Below are 17,536 nucleotides of genomic sequence, written 5' to 3'. Positions count from 1 at the left end.
AGAAATGTTTTGCTAAAGAAGATCTCACTATTCCGTTAGATGAAGTCCAAATCCACGAAAAACTTCAATTCATCGAAGATCCCGTCGAAATAATGGATCGTGAGGTTAAAAGACTTAAGCAAAACAAGATACCAATTGTTAAGGTTCGATGAAATGCTCGTAGAGGACCCGAGTTTACCTGGGAGCGTGAAGATCAGATGAAGAAGAAATACCCGCATCTATTTCCAGAAGATTCGTCAACACCTTCAACAGCTTAAAATTTCGGGACGAAATTTATTTAACGGGTAGGTACTGTAGTGACCCGAACTTTTCCATGTTTATATATATTAATTGAGATTGATATTTACATGATTAAATGTTTCCAACATGTTAAGCAATCAAACTTGTTAAGACTTGATTAATTAAAATATGTTTCATATAGACAATTGACCACCCAAGTTGACCGGTGATTCACGAACGTTAAAACTTGTAAAAACTATATGATGACATATATATGGATATATATATAGTTAACATGATACTATGATAAGTAAACATATCATTAAGTATATTAACATTGAACTACATATGTAAAAACAAGACTACTAACTTAATGATTTTTAAACGAGACATATATGTAACGATTATCGTTGTAAAGACATTTAATGTATATATATATCATATTAAGAGATATTCATACAAGATAATATCATGATAATATAATAATTTAAAATCTCATTTGATATTATAAACATTGGGTTAACAACATTTAACAAGATCGTTAACCTAAAGGTTTCAAAACAACACTTACATGTAACGACTAACGATGACTTAACGACTCAGTTAAAATGTATATACATGTAGTGTTTTAATATGTATTTATACACTTTTGAAAGACTTCAATACACTTATCAAAATACTTCTACTTAACAAAAATGCTTACAATTACATCCTCGTTCAGTTTCATCAACAATTCTACTCGCATGCACCCGTATTCGTACTCGTACAATACACAGCTTTTAGATGTATGTACTATTGGTATATACACTCCAATGATCAGCTCTTAGTAGCCCATGTGAGTCACCTAACACATGTAGGAACCATCATTTGGCAACTAGCATGAAATATCTCATAAAATTACAAAAATATGAGTAATCATTCATGACTTATTTACATGAAAACAAAATTACATATCCTTTATATCTAATCCATACACCAATGACCAAAAACACCTACAAACACTTTCATTCTTCAATTTTCTTCATCTAATTGATCTCTCTCAAGTTCTATCTTCAAGTTCTAAGTGTTCTTCATAAATTCCAAAAGTTCTAGTTTCATAAAATCAAGAATACTTTCAAGTTTGCTAGCTCACTTCCAATCTCGTAAGGTGATCATCCAACCTCAAGAAATCTTTGTTTCTTACAGTAGGTTATCATTCTAATACAAGATAATAATCATATTCAAACTTTGGTTCAATTTCTATAACTATAACAATCTTATTTCAAGTGATGATCATACTCGAACTTGTTTTCGTGTCATGATTCTGCTTCAAGAACTTCGAGCCATCCAAGGATCCATTGAATCTAGATCCATTTTTTTCTTTTCCAGTAGGTTTATCCAAGGAACTTAAGGTAGTAATGATGTTCATAACATCATTCGATTCATACATATAAAGCTATCTTATTCGAAGGTTTAAACTTGTAATCACTAGAACATAGTTTAGTTAATTCTAAACTTGTTCGCAAACAAAAGTTAATCCTTCTAACTTGAATTTTAAAATCAACTAAACACATGTTCTATATCTATATGATATGCTAACTTAATGATTTAAAACCTGGAAACACGAAAAACACCGTAAAACCGGATTTACGCCGTCGTAGTAACACCGCGGGCTGTTTTGGGTTAGTTAATTAAAAACTATGATAAACTTTGATTTAAAAGTTGTTATTCTGAGAAAATGATTTTTATTATGAACATGAAACTATATCCAAAAATTATGGTTAAACTCAAAGTGGAAGTATGTTTTCTAAAATGGTCATCTAGACGTCGTTCTTTCGACTGAAATGACTACCTTTACAAAAACGACTTGTAACATATTTTTCCGACTATAAACCTATACTTTTTCTGTTTAGATTCATAAAATAGAGTTCAATATGAAACCATAGCAATTTGATTCACTCAAAACGGATTTAAAATGAAGAAGTTATGGGTAAAACAAGATTGGATAATTTTTCTCATTTTAGCTACGTGAAAATTGGTAACAAATCTATTCCAACCATAACTTAATCAACTTATATTGTATATTATGTAATCTTGAGATACCATAGACACGTATACAATGTTTCGACCTATCATGTCGACACATCTATATATATTTCGGAACAACCATAGACACTCTATATGTGAATGTTGGAGTTAGCTATACAGGGTTGAGGTTGATTCCAAAATATATATAGTTTGAGTTGTGATCAATACTGAGATACGTATACACTGGGTCGTGGATTGATTCAAGATAATATTTATCAATTTATTTCTGTACATCTAACTGTGGACAACTAGTTGTAGGTTACTAACGAGGACAGCTGACTTAATAAACTTAAAACATCAAAATATATTAAAAGTGTTGTAAATATATTTTGAACATACTTTGATATATATGTATATATTGTTATAGGTTCGTGAATCAACCAGTGGCCAAGTCTTACTTCCCGACGAAGTAAAAATCTGTGAAAGTGAGTTATAGTCCCACTTTTAAAATCTAATATTTTTGGGATGAGAATACATGCAGGTTTTATAAATGATTTACAAAATAGACACAAGTACGTGAAACTACATTCTATGGTTGAATTATCGAAATCGAATATGCCCCTTTTTATTAAGTCTGGTAATCTAAGAATTAGGGAACAGACACCCTAATTGACGCGAATCCTAAAGATAGATCTATTGGGCCTAACAAACCCCATCCAAAGTACCGGATGCTTTAGTACTTCGAAATTTATATCATATCCGAAGGGTGTCCCGGAATGATGGGGATATTCTTATATATGCATCTTGTTAATGTCGGTTACCAGGTGTTCACCATATGAATGATTTTTATCTCTATGTATGGGATGTGTATTGAAATATGAAATCTTGTGGTCTATTATTACGATTTGATATATATAGGTTAAACCTATAACTCACCAACATTTTTGTTGACGTTTAAAGCATGTTTATTCTCAGGTGAATATTAAGAGCTTCCGCTGTTGCATACTAAAATAAAGACAAGATTTGGAGTCCATGTTTGTATGATATTGTGTAAAAACTGCATTCAAGAAACTGATTTCGATGTAACATATTTGTATTGTAAACCATTATGTAATGGTCGTGTGTAAACAGGATATTTTAGATTATCATTATTTGATAATCTACGTAAATCTTTTTAAACCTTTATTTATGAAATAAAGGTTATGGTTTGTTTTAAAAATGAATGCAGTCTTTTAAAAACGTTTCATATAGAGGTCAAAACCTCGCAACGAAATCAATTAATATGGAACGTTTTTAATCAATAAGAACGGGACATTTCAACTAATGCATCTAAACAACTATCAGTTAGACACACTAATGCAAGACCTGTGAAATGTCCCATTCTTATTGATTAAAAACGTTCCATATTAATTGATTTCGTTGCGAGGTTTTGACCTCTATATGAGACGTTTTTCAAAGACTGCATTCATTTTTAAAACAAACCATAACCTTTATTTCATTAATAAAGGTTTAAAAAGCTTTACGTAGATTATCAAATAATGAAAATCTAAAATATCCTGTTTACACACGACCATTACATAATGGTTTACAATACAAATATGTTACATCAAAATCACTTTCTTGAATGCAGTTTTTACACAATATCATACAAACATGGACTCCAAATCTTGTCCTTATTTTAGTATGCAACAGCGGAAGCTCTTAGTATTCACCTGAGAATAAACATGCTTTAAACGTCAACAAAAATGTTGGTGAGTTATAGGTTTAACCTATATATATCAAATCGTAACAATAGACCACAAGATTTCATATTTCAATACACATCCCATACATAGAGATAAAAATCATTCATATGGTGAACACCTGGTAACCGACATTAACAAGATGCATATATAAGAATATCCCCATCATTCCGGGACACCCTTCGGATATGATATAAATTTCGAAGTACTAAAGCATCCGGTACTTTGGATGGGGTTTGTTAGGCCCAATAGATCTATCTTTAGGATTCGCGTCAATTAGGGTGTCTGTTCCCTAATTTTTAGATTACCAGACTTAATAAAAAGGGGCATATTCGATTTTGATAATTCAACCATAGAATGTAGTTTCACGTACTTGTGTCTATTTTGTAAATCATTTATAAAACCTGCATGTATTCTCATCCCAAAAATATTAGATTTTAAAAGTGGGACTATAACTCACTTTCACAGATTTTTACTTCGTCAGGAAGTAAGACTTGGCCACTGGTTGATTCACGAACCTATAACAATATATACATATATATCAAAGTATGCTCAAAATATATTTACAACACTTTTAATATATTTTGATGTTTTAAGTTTATTAAGTCAGCTGTCCTCGTTAGTAACCTACAACTAGTTGTCCACAGTTAGATGTGCAGAAATAAATCGATAAATATTATCTTGAATCAATCCACGACCCAGTGTATACGTATCTCAGTATTGATCATAACTCAAACTATATATATTTTGGAATCAACCTCAACCCTGTATAGCTAACTCCAACATTTACATATAGAGTGTCTATGGTTGTTCCGAAATATATATAGATGTGTCGACATGATAGGTCGAAACATTGTATACGTGTCTATGGTATCTCAAGATTACATAATATACAATACAAGTTGATTAAGTTATGGTTGGAATAGATTTGTTACCAATTTTCACGTAGCTAAAATGAGAAAAATTATCCAATCTTGTTTTACCCATAACTTCTTCATTTTAAATCCGTTTTGAGTGAATCAAATTGCTTTGGTTTCATATTTAACTCTATTTTATGAATCTAAACAGAAAAAGTATAGGTTTATAGTCGGAAAAATAAGTTACAAGTCGTTTTTGTAAAGGTAGTCATTTCAGTCGAAAGAACGACGTCTAGATGACCATTTTAGAAAAGATACTTCCACTTTGAGTTTAACCATAATTTTTGGATATAGTTTCATGTTCATAATAAAAATCATTTTCTCAGAATAACAACTTTTAAATCAAAGTTTATCATAGTTTTTAATTAACTAACCCAAAACAGCCCGCGGTGTTACTACGACGGCGTAAATCCGGTTTTACGGTGTTTTTCATGTTTCCAGGTTTTAAATCATTAAGTTAGCATATCATATAGATATAGAACATGTGTTTAGTTGATTTTAAAAGTCAAGTTAGAAGGATTAACTTTTGTTTGCGAACAAGTTTAGAATTAACTAAACTATGTTCTAGTTATTACAAGTTTAAACCTTCGAATAAGATAGCTTTATATGTATGAATCGAATGATGTTATGAACATCATTACTACCTTAAGTTTCGTGGATAAACCTACTGGAAAAGATAAAAATGGATCTAGCTTCAACGGATCCTTGGATGGCTCGAAGTTCTTGAAGCAGAATCATGACACGAAAACAAGTTCAAGTAAGATCATCACTTGAAATAAGATTGTTATAGTTATAGAAATTGAACCAAAGTTTAAATATGATTATTACCTTGTATTAGAATGATAACCTACTGTAAGAAACAAAGATTTCTGGAGGTTGGATGATCACCTTACAAGATTGGAAGCGAGCTAGAAAACTAGAAAGTATTCTTGATTTTATGTAACTAGAACTTGTAGAATTTATGAAGAACACTTAGAACTTGAAGATAGAACTTGAGAGAGATCAATTAGATGAAGAAAATTGAAGAATGAAAGTGTTTATAGGTGTTTTTGGTCGTTGGTGTATGGATTAGATATAAAGGATATGTAATTTTGTTTTCATGTAAATAAGTCATGAATGATTACTCATATTTTTGTAATTTTATGAGATATTTCATGCTAGTTGCCAAATGATGGTTCCCACATGTGTTAGGTGACTCACATGGGCTGCTAAGAGCTGATCATTGGAGTGTATATACCAATAGTACATACATCTAAAAGCTGTGTATTGTACGAGTACGAATACTGGTGCATACGAGTAGAATTGTTGATGAAACTGAACGAGGATGTAATTGTAAGAATTTTTGTTAAGTAGAAGTATTTTGATAAGTGTATTGAAGTCTTTCAAAAGTGTATAAATACATATTAAAACACTACATGTATATACATTTTAACTGAGTCGTTAAGTCATCGTTAGTCGTTACATGTAAATGTTGTTTTGAAACCTTTAGGTTAACGATCTTGTTGAATGTTGTTAACCCATTGTTTATTATAACAAATGAGATGTTAAATTGTTATATTATCATGATATTATGATATATAATATATCTTAGTATGATATATATACAGTTAAATGCCGTTACAATGATAATCGTTACATATATGTCTCGTTTCGAAATCATTAAGTTAGTAGTCTTATTTTTACATATGTATTTCATTGTTAATACACTTAATAATATATTTACTTATCATTTAACATAATTAACCAAGTGTATCAATATCTTAATATGATTCATATGTACCTAGTAAGACATTGTTATAACGATAATCGTTATATATATCGTTTTCGAGTTTCTTAAATTAATAGTCTCATTTTTATGTATATAACTCATTGTTAAAATACCTAATGAGATACATACTTATAATAAAATCATGTTAACTATATATATAACCATATATATGTCATCGTATAGTTTTTACAAGTTTTAACGTTCGTGAATCACCGGTCAACTTGGGTGGTCAATTGTCTATATGAAACCTATTTCAATTAATCAAGTCTTAACAAGTTTGATTGCTTAACATGTTGGAAACACTTAATCATGTAAATAACAATTTCATTTAATATATATATAAACATGGAAAAATTCGGGTCACTACAGTACCTACCCGTTAAATAAATTTCGTCCCGAAATTTTAAGCAGTTGGAGGTGTTGACGTATCTTCTGGAAATAAATGCGAGTATTTCTTCTTCATCTGATCTTCACGCTCCCAGGTGAACTCGGGTCCTCTACGAGCATTCCATCGAACCTTAACAATTTGTATCTTGTTTTGCTTAAGTCTTTTAACCTCACGATCCATTATTTCGACGGGTTCTTCGATAAATTGAAGTTTTTCGTTGATTTGGATTTTATCTAACGGAATAGTGAGATCTTCTTTAGCAAAACATTTCTTCAAATTCGAGACGTGGAAAGTGCTATGTACAGCCGCGAGTTGTTGAGGTAACTCAAGTCGGTAAGCTACTGGTCCGACACGATCAATAATCTTGAATGGTCCAATATACCTTGGATTTAATTTCCCTCATTTACCAAATCGAACAACGCCTTTCCAAGGTGCAACTTTAAGCATGACCATCTCTCCAATTTCAAATTCTATATCTTTTCTTTTAATGTCAGCGTAGCTCTTTTGTCGACTTTGGGCGGTTCTCAACCGTTGTTGAATTTGGATGATCTTCTTTGTAGTTTCTTGTATTATCTCCGGACCCGTAATCTGTCTATCCCCCACTTCACTCCAACAAATCGGAGACCTGCACTTTCTACCATAAAGTGCTTCAAACGGCGCCATCTCAATGCTTGAATGGTAGCTGTTGTTGTAGGAAAATTCTGCTAACGGTAGATGTCGATCCCAACTGTTTCCGAAATCAATAACACATGCTCGTAGCATGTCTTCAAGCGTTTGTATCGTTCTTTCGCTCTGCCCATCAGTTTGTAGATGATAGGCAGTACTCATGTCTAGACGAGTACCTAATGCTTGCTGTAATGTCTGCCAAAATCTTGAAATAAATCTGCCATCCCAATCAGAGATAATAGAGATTGGTATTCCATGTCTGGAGACGACTTCCTTCAAATACAGTCATGCTAACTTCTCCATCTTGTCATCTTCTCTTATTGGCAGGAAGTGTGCTGATTTGGTGAAACGATCAACTATTACCCAAATAGTATCAAAACCAGTTGCAGTCCTTGGCAATTTAGTGATGAAATCCATGGTAATGTTTTCCCATTTCCATTCCGGGATTTCAGGTTGTTGTAATAGACCTGATGGTTTCTGATGTTCAGCTTTGACCTTAGAACACGTCAAACATTCTCCTACATATTTAGCAATATTGGCTTTCATACCTGGCCACCAAAAATGTTTCTTAAGATCCTTGTACATCTTCCCCGTTCCAGGATGTATTGAGTATCTGGTTTTATGAGCTTCTCTAAGTACCATTTCTCTCATATCTCCAAATTTTGGTACCCAAATTCTTTCAGCCCTATACCGGGTTCCGTCTTCCCGAATATTAAGATGCTTCTCCAATCCTTTGGGTATTTCATCCTTTAAATTTCCCTCTTTTAAAACTCCTTTTTGCGAATCCTTTATTTGAGTAGTAAGGTTATTGTGAATCATTATATTCATAGATTTTACTCGAATGGGTTCTCTGTCCTTTCTGCTCAAGGCGTCGGCTACCACATTTGCCTTCCCCGGTTGGTAACGAATCTCAAAGTCGTAATCATTCAACAATTCAATCCACCTACGCTGCCTCATATTCAGTTATTTCTGATTAAATATGTGCTGAAGACTTTTGTGGTCGGTATATATAATACTTTTAACCCCATATAAGTAGTGCCTCCAAGTCTTTAATGCAAAAACAACAGCGCCTAATTCCAAATCATGCGTCGTATAATTTTGCACGCGAATCTTCAATTGTCTAGACGTATAAGCAATCACCTTCGTTCGTTGCATTAATACACAACCGAGACCTTGCTTTGATGCGTCACAATAAATCACAAAATCATCATTCCCTTCAGGCAATGAAAATATAGGTGCCGTAGTTAGCTTTTTCTTCAATAACTGGAACGCTTTATCTTGTTCATCCTTCCATTAAAATTTCTTCCCTTTATGCGTTAATGCAGTCAAGGGTTTTGCTATTCTGGAAAAGTCTTGGATGAACCTTCTGTAGTAACCAGCTAGTCCTAAAAACTGGCGTATGTGTTTCGGAGTTTTTGGGGTTTCCCACTTTTCAACGGTTTCGATCTTTGCCGGGTCCACCTGGATACCTTCTTTGTTCACTATGTGACCGAGGAATTGAACTTCTTCCAACCAAAATGCACACTTTGAAAATTTAGCGTACAATTCTTCCTTCCTCAATACTTCTAACACCTTTCTCAAATGTTCACCGTGTTCTTGGTCATTCTTTGAGTAAATAATTATGTCATCAATGAAAACAATGACAAACTTGTCAAGGTATGGTCCACACACTCGGTTCATAAGGTCCATGAACACAGCTGGTGCATTAGTTAAACCAAACGGCATGACCATAAACTCGTAATGACAGTAACGTGTTCTGAAAGCAGTCTTTGGAATATCATCTTCTTTCACCCGCATTTGATGATACCCGGAACGTAAGTCAATCTTTGAATAAACAGACGAGCCTTGTAGTTGATCAAATAAGTCGTCGATTCTCGGTAGTGGGTAGCGGTTCTTGATGGTAAGTTTGTTCAACTCTCGGTAGTCGATACACAACCTGAATGTACCATCTTTCTTCTTGACAAACAAAACAGGAGCTCCCCACGGTGATGTGCTTGGTCGAATGAAACCACGCTCTAAAAGTTCTTGTAATTGGCTTTGCAGTTCTTTCATCTCACTGGGTGTGAGTCTGTAAGGAGCACGAGCTATTGGTGCAGCTCCTGGTACAAGATCTATTTGAAATTCAACGGATCGATGTGGGGGTAATCCCGGTAATTCTTTCGGAAATACATCGGGAAATTCTTTTGCGACGGGAACATCATTGATGCTCTTTTCTTCAGTTTGTACTTTCTCGACGTGTGCTAGAACAGCATAGCAACCTTTTCTTATTAGTTTTTGTGCCTTCAAATTACTAATAAGATGTAGCTTCGTGTTGCCCTTTTCTCCGTACACCATTAAGGGTTCTCCTTCTTCTCGTACAATGCGAATTGCATTTTTATAACATACGATCTCTGCTTTCACTTCTTTCAACCAGTCCATACCGATTATCACATCAAAACTCCCTAACTCTACTGGTATCAAATCAATCTTAAATGTTTCGCTAACCAGTTTAATTTCTCGATTCCGACATATATTATCTGCTGAAATTAATTTACCATTTGCTAATTCGAGTAAAAATTTACTATCCAAAGGCGTCAATGGACAACTTAATTTAGCACAAAAATCTCTACTCATATAGCTTCTATCCGCACCCGAATCAAATAAAACGTAAACAGATTTATTGTCAATAAGAAACGTACCCGTAACAAGCTCCGGGTCTTCCTGTGTCTCTGCCGTATTAATATTGAAAACTCTTCTGCGGCCTTGTCCATTCGTGTTCTCCTGGTTCGGGAAATTTCTAATAATGTGGCCCGGTTTTCCACATTTATAACAAACTACATTGGCATAACTTGCTCCGACACTACTTGCTCCGCCATTACTCGTTCCGACACCATTTGTTCCTTTCGTTCTGTTAACCCCTGGTCCGTAGACCTCACACTTCACCGCGCTATGACCATTTCTTTTACACTTGTTGCAAAATTTGGTGCAGAACCCCGAGTGATACTTTTCACACCTTTGGCATAGCTGCTTCTGATTGTTGTTGTTGTTGCGGTTGTTATTGTTGTTGGGATGATTGTTGTAGTTGTTGTTGTTGTTGTTGTTGTTGTTGTTGTTGTTGTTGTTGTTGTTGTTATTGTTGTTGTTGTTGTTGTTGGGCCGTTTGTTGATGCTGCGATTGTTGGGATAATTGTTGCGATTATTATTGTAATTGCTGTTGTTGTATTGGTGATTCTTATCACCGTTTTCCTCCCACTTTCTTTTGACTTGCTTCACATTGGCCTCTTCAGCAGTCTGTTCTTTAATTCTTTCTTCAATCTGGTTCACTAGTTTGTGAGCCATTCTACATGCCTGTTGTATGGAGGCAGGCTCGTGTGAACTTATATCTTCTTGGATTCTTTCCGGTAATCCTTTCACAAACGCGTCGATCTTCTCTTCCTCATTTTCGAATTCTCCCGGACACAATAGGCACAATTCTGTGAATCGTCTTTCGTACGTGGTAATATCAAATCCTTGGGTTCGTAACCCTCTAAGTTCTGTCTTGAGCTTATTGACCTCGGTTCTGGGACGGTACTTCTCGTTCATCAAGTGCTTGAATGCTGACCACGGTAGTGCGTACGCATCGTCTTGTCCCACTTGCTCTAGATAGGTATTCCACCATGTTAACGCAGAACCTGTGAAGGTATGCGTAGCGTACTTCACTTTGTCCTCTTCAGTACACTTACTTATGGCAAACACCGATTCGACCTTCTCGGTCCACCGTTTCAATCTGATCGGTCCTTCGGTTCCATCAAATTCCAAAGGGTTGTAGGCAGTGAATTCTTTGTAGGTGCATCCTACACGATTTCCTGTACTGCTAGATCCAAAGTTATTGTTGGTATGTAGCGCAGCCTGTACTGCAGCTATGTTTGAAGCTAGAAAAGTACGGAATTCCTCTTCATTCATATTCACGGTGTGTCGAGTAGTCGGTGCCATTTCCTTCAAAATAGTCAAATGGAACAAGTTAATCATACAGAATATTAAGAGTAGTTAATAGTATTTCGTAGCATAATATGAACTCATTTATAAAAGCTTTTTCTTCATATTAGCGTTTTATAAGTTTAAATTCGGGTAGTACCTACCCGTTAAGTTCATACTTAGTAGCTAATATACAATTCAACTACTACAATTCTATATGAAAAACTGATTATAATAATATTTCGCGTTCAAACTTTTACACAATATTTTACAAACTTACAATATCGCTTATTTTACATATAGCATGAAATATAGCACACAATAAATTTGATACAAGATGGTTGTGAAGATAATTCTAGCTAGTACACAAGTCGTTCAGCAAAGGCAATAAAGACACGTAATTCATACGTCCAGAAACAAGTCATGCATTCTGGTTTTACTAGGATTACTTCCCATCCTTGGTCTTGTGGAACATAACCGTTATGGCCGTTGATAAGACAGCGTGTTGTAACGTCATCAAAGGGACGAGGGTTACGTAATGTCCAACAGTCCCGTAACAATCTAAAAACCTCATTTCTTACCCCAATTACCGACTCCGTCACTTGTGGGAACGTTTTGTTTAATAGTTGTAGCCCGATGTTCTTGTTCTCACTTTGGTGAGAAGCGAACATTACTAATCCGTAAGCATAACATGCTTCTTTATGTTGCATGTTAGCCTCTTTTTCTAAATCACGAAGTCCAATATTCGGATATATTGAGTCAAAATAATTTCTTAACCCATTGCGTAAAATAGCATTTGGGTTCCCCGCAATATATGCGTCAAAGTAAACACATCGTAACTTATGGATTTCCCAATGTGATATCCCCCATCTTTCGAACGAAAGCCTTTTATAAACCAAGGCATTCTTGGAACGTTCTTCGAATGTCTTACAAACTGATCTCGCCTTAAATAGTTGTGTCGAAGAATTCTGACCGACTCTAGACAAGATTTCATCAATCATGTCTCCGGGTAGGTCTTTTAAAATATTGGGTTGTCTATCCATTTTGTGTTTTTATACTGTAAAATAGACAAGAGTTAGATTCATAAAAAAAAATACTTATTAATACAAGCAATTTTTACATATATCATAAAGCATAAGCACACTATATTACATATATTACACCACACGAATACAACTATCTTATTCCGACTCGCTTGTTTCTTCTTCTTCGGTTTTGGTTCATTTTGCCAAGTTTCTAGGGATATATGATGTTCCCCTAATACGAGCCGTCGTTTTCCACATTGGTTTAGAAAAACCTGGTGGTTTAGAGGTTCCCGGGTCATTGTTACAACTTAAGGACTTCGGGGGTTGACGATACATATAAAGTTCATCGGGGTTGGAATTAGATTTCTCTATTTTTATGCCCTTTCCCTTATTAGTTTCTTTTGCCTTTTTAATTTCAGTTGGGGTAATTTCTATAACATCATCGGAATTCTCGTCGGAATCCGATTCATCGGAGAATTGGTAATCCTCCCAATATTTTGCTTCCTTGGAGGAAACACTATTGACCATAATTAACCTTGGTCGGTTGGTTGAGGATTTTCTTTTACTTAACCGTTTTATTATTTCCCCCACCGGTTCTATTTTTTCATCCGGTTCCGATTCTTCTTCCAGTTCCGATTCTTCTTCCGGTTCCGACTCTTCTTCCGGTTCCTCTTCGGGAACTTGTGAATCAGTCCACGAATCATTCCAATTTACATTTGACTCTTCATTATTATTAGGTGAGTCAATGGGACTTGTTCTAGAGGTAGACATCTATCACATAATATCAAACGCGTTAAGAGATTAATATATCACATAATATTCACATGTTAAAAATATATAGTTTCCAACAAAATTTGTTAAGCAATCATTTTTCAAGTAAACACGGTCGAAGTCCAGACTCACTAATGCATTCTAACAAACTTGATAAGACACACTAATGCAAAATTTTGGTTCTCTAAGACCAACGCTCGGATACCAACTGAAATGTCCCGTTCTTATTGATTAAAAACGTTCCATATTAATTGATTTCGTGGCGAGGTTTTGACCTCTATATGAGACGTTTTTCAAAGACTGCATTCATTTTTAAAACAAACCATAACCTTTATTTCATTAATAAAGGTTTAAAAAGCTTTACGTAGATTATCAAATAATGATAATCTAAAATATCCTGTTTACACACGACCATTACATAATGGTTTACAATACAAATATGTTACATCGAAATCACTTTCTTGAATGTAGTTTTTACACAATATCATACAAACATGGACTCCAAATCTTGTCCTTATTTTAGTATGCAACAACGGAAGCTCTTAGTATTCACCTGAGAATAAACATGCTTTAAACGTCAATAAAAATGTTGGTGAGTTATAGGTTTAACCTATATATATCAAATCGTAACAATAGACCACAAGATTTCATATTTCAATACACATTCCATACATAGAGATAAAAATCATTCATATGGTGAACACTTGGTAACCGACATTAACAAGATGCATATATAAGAATATCCCCATCATTCCGGGACACCCTTCGGATATGATATAAATTTCGAAGTACTAAAGCATCCGGTACTTTGGATGGGGTTTGTTAGGCCCAATAGATCTATCTTTAGGATTCACGTCAATTAGGGTGTCTGTTCCCTAATTTTTAGATTACCAGACTTAATAAAAAGGGGCATATTCGATTTCGATAATTCAACCATAGAATGTAGTTTCACGTACTTGTGTCTATTTTGTAAATCATTTATAAAACCTGCATGTATTCTCATCCCAAAAATATTAGATTTTAAAAGTGGGACTATAACTCACTTTCACAGATTTTTACTTCGTCGGGAAGTAAGACTTGGCCACTGGTTGATTCACGAACCTATAACAATATATACATATATATCAAAGTATGTTCAAAATATATTTACAACACTTTTAATATATTTTGATGTTTTAAGTTTATTAAGTCAGCTGTCCTCGTTAGTAACCTACAACTAGTTGTCCACAGTTAGATGTACAGAAATAAATCGATAAATATTATCTTGAATCAATCCACGACCTAGTGTATAGGTATCTCAGTATTGATCACAACTCAAACTATATATATTTTGGAATCAACCTCAACCCTGTATAGCTAACTCCAACATTCACATATAGAGTGTCTATGGTTGTTCTGAAATATATATAGATGTGTCGACATGATAGGTCAAAACATTGTATATGTGTCTATGGTATCTCAAGATTACATAATATACAATACAAGTTGATTAAGTTATGGTTGGAATAGATTTGTTACCAATTTTCACGTAGCTAAAATGAGAAAAATTATCCAATCTTGTTTTACCCATAACTTCTTCATTTTAAATCCGTTTTGAGTGAATCAAATTGCTATGGTTTCATATTGAACTCTACTTTATGAATCTAAATAGAAAAAGTATAGGTTTATAGTTGGCAAAATAAGTTACAAGTCGTTTTTGTAAAGGTAGTCATTTCAGTCGAAAAAATGACGTCTAGATGACCATTTTAGAAAACATACTTCCACTTTGAGTTTAACCATAATTTTTGGATATAGTTTCATGTTCATAATAAAAATCATTTTCTCAGAATAACAACTTTTAAATCAAAGTTTATCATAGTTTTTAATTAACTAACCCAAAACAGCCCGCGGTGTAACTACGACGGCGTAAATCCGGTTTTACGGTGTTTTTCGTGTTTCCAGGTTTTAAATCATTAAGTTAGCATATCATATAGATATAGAACATGTGTTTAGTTGATTTTAAAAGTCAAGTTAGAAGGATTAACTTTTGTTTGCGAACAAGTTTAGAATTAACTAAACTATGTTCTAGTGATTACAAGTTTAAACCTTCGAATAAGATAGCTTTATATGTATGAATCGAATGATGTTATGAACATCATTACTACCTTAAGTTCCTTGGATAAACCTACTGGAAAATAGAAAAATGGATCTAGCTTCAACGGATCCTTGGATGGCTCGAAGTTCTTGAAGCAGAATCATGACACGAAAACAAGTTCAAGTAAGATCATCACTTGAAATAAGATTGTTATAGTTATAGAAATTGAACCAAAGTTTGAATATGATTATTACCTTGTATTAGAATGATAACCTACTGTAAGAAACAAAGATTTCTTGAGGTTGGATGATCACCTTACAAGATTGGAAGTGAGCTAGCAAACTTGAAAGTATTCTTGATTTTATGTAACTAGAACTTGTAGAATTTATGAAGAACACTTAGAACTTGAAGATAGAACTTGAGAGAGATCAATTAGATGAAGAAAATTGAAGAATGAAAGTGTTTGTAGGTGTTTTTGGTCGTTGGTGTATGGATTAGATATAAAGGATATGTAATTTTGTTTTCATGTAAATAAGTCATGAATGATTACTCATATTTTTGTAATTTTATGAGATATTTCATGCTAGTTGCCAAATGATGGTTCTCACATGTGTTAGGTGACTCACATGGGCTGCTAAGAGCTGATCATTGGAGTGTATATACCAATAGTACATACATCTAAAAGCTGTGTATTGTACGAGTACGAATACGGGTGCATACGAGTAGATTTGTTGATGAAACTGAACGAGGATGTAATTGTAAGCATTTTTGTTAAGTAGAAGTATTTTGATAAGTGTATTGAAGTCTTTCAAAAGTGTATAAATACATATTAAAACACTACATGTATATACATTTTAACTGAGTCGTTAAGTCATCGTTAGTCGTTACATGTAAATGTTGTTTTGAAACCTTTAGGTTAACGATCTTGTTGAATGTTATTAACCCATTGTTTATTATAACAAATGAGATGTTAAATTGTTATATTATCATGATATTATGATATATAATATATCTTAGTATGATATATATACAATTAAATGCCATTACAACGATAATCGTTACATATATGTCTCGTTTCGAAATCACTAAGTTAGTAGTCTTATTTTTACATATGTATTTCATTGTTAATACACTTAATAATATATTTACATATCATTTAACATAATTAACCAAGTGTATCAATATCTTAATGTGATTCATATGTACCTAGTAAGACGTTGTTATAACGATAATCGTTATATATATCGTTTTCGAGTTTCTTAAATTAATAGTCTCATTTTTATATATATAACTCATTGTTAAAATACCTAATGAGATACATACTTATAATAAAATCATGTTAACTATATATATAACCATATATATGTCATCGTATAGTTTTTACAAGTTTTAACGTTCGTGAATCACCGGTCAACTTGGGTGGTCAATTGTCTATATGAAACCTATTTCAATTAATCAAGTCTTAACAAGTTTGATTGCTTAACATGTTGGAAACACTTAATCATGTAAATAACAATTTCATTTAATATATATATAAACATGGAAAAGTTCGGGTCACTACAACCTGGTTCGCTAAGACCACCGCTCTGATACCAACTGAAAGGACCCGTTCATATACATTATAAAAGATTTACAATAGTTGATTTCATTGCGAGGTACTTGACCTCTATATGATACATTTTACAAACATTGTATTCGTTTTCAAAAAGACAAACTTTCATTACATCGAAAGTTGACGGCATGCATACCATTTCATAATATATTCAACTATAATTGACTTAATAATAATCTTGATGAACTCAACGACTCGAATGCAACCTCTTTTTAAATATGTCATGAATGACTCAAAGTAATATCTCTAAAATGAGCAAATGCACAATGGAAGATTTCTTTCATACCTGAGAATAAACATGCTTTAAAGTGTCAACCAAAAGGTTGGTGAGTTCATAGGTTTATCATAACAATCATTTCAATATATTAATAGACCACAATATTTCCATTTATAAATATATGTACACTCGCAAGA

This window comes from Rutidosis leptorrhynchoides, chromosome 9 (genome assembly GCF_046630445.1).
Source record: "Rutidosis leptorrhynchoides isolate AG116_Rl617_1_P2 chromosome 9, CSIRO_AGI_Rlap_v1, whole genome shotgun sequence".
NCBI classification, from domain to species: domain Eukaryota; kingdom Viridiplantae; phylum Streptophyta; class Magnoliopsida; order Asterales; family Asteraceae; genus Rutidosis; species Rutidosis leptorrhynchoides.
Note: the sequence above shows the minus strand (reverse complement) of the source record.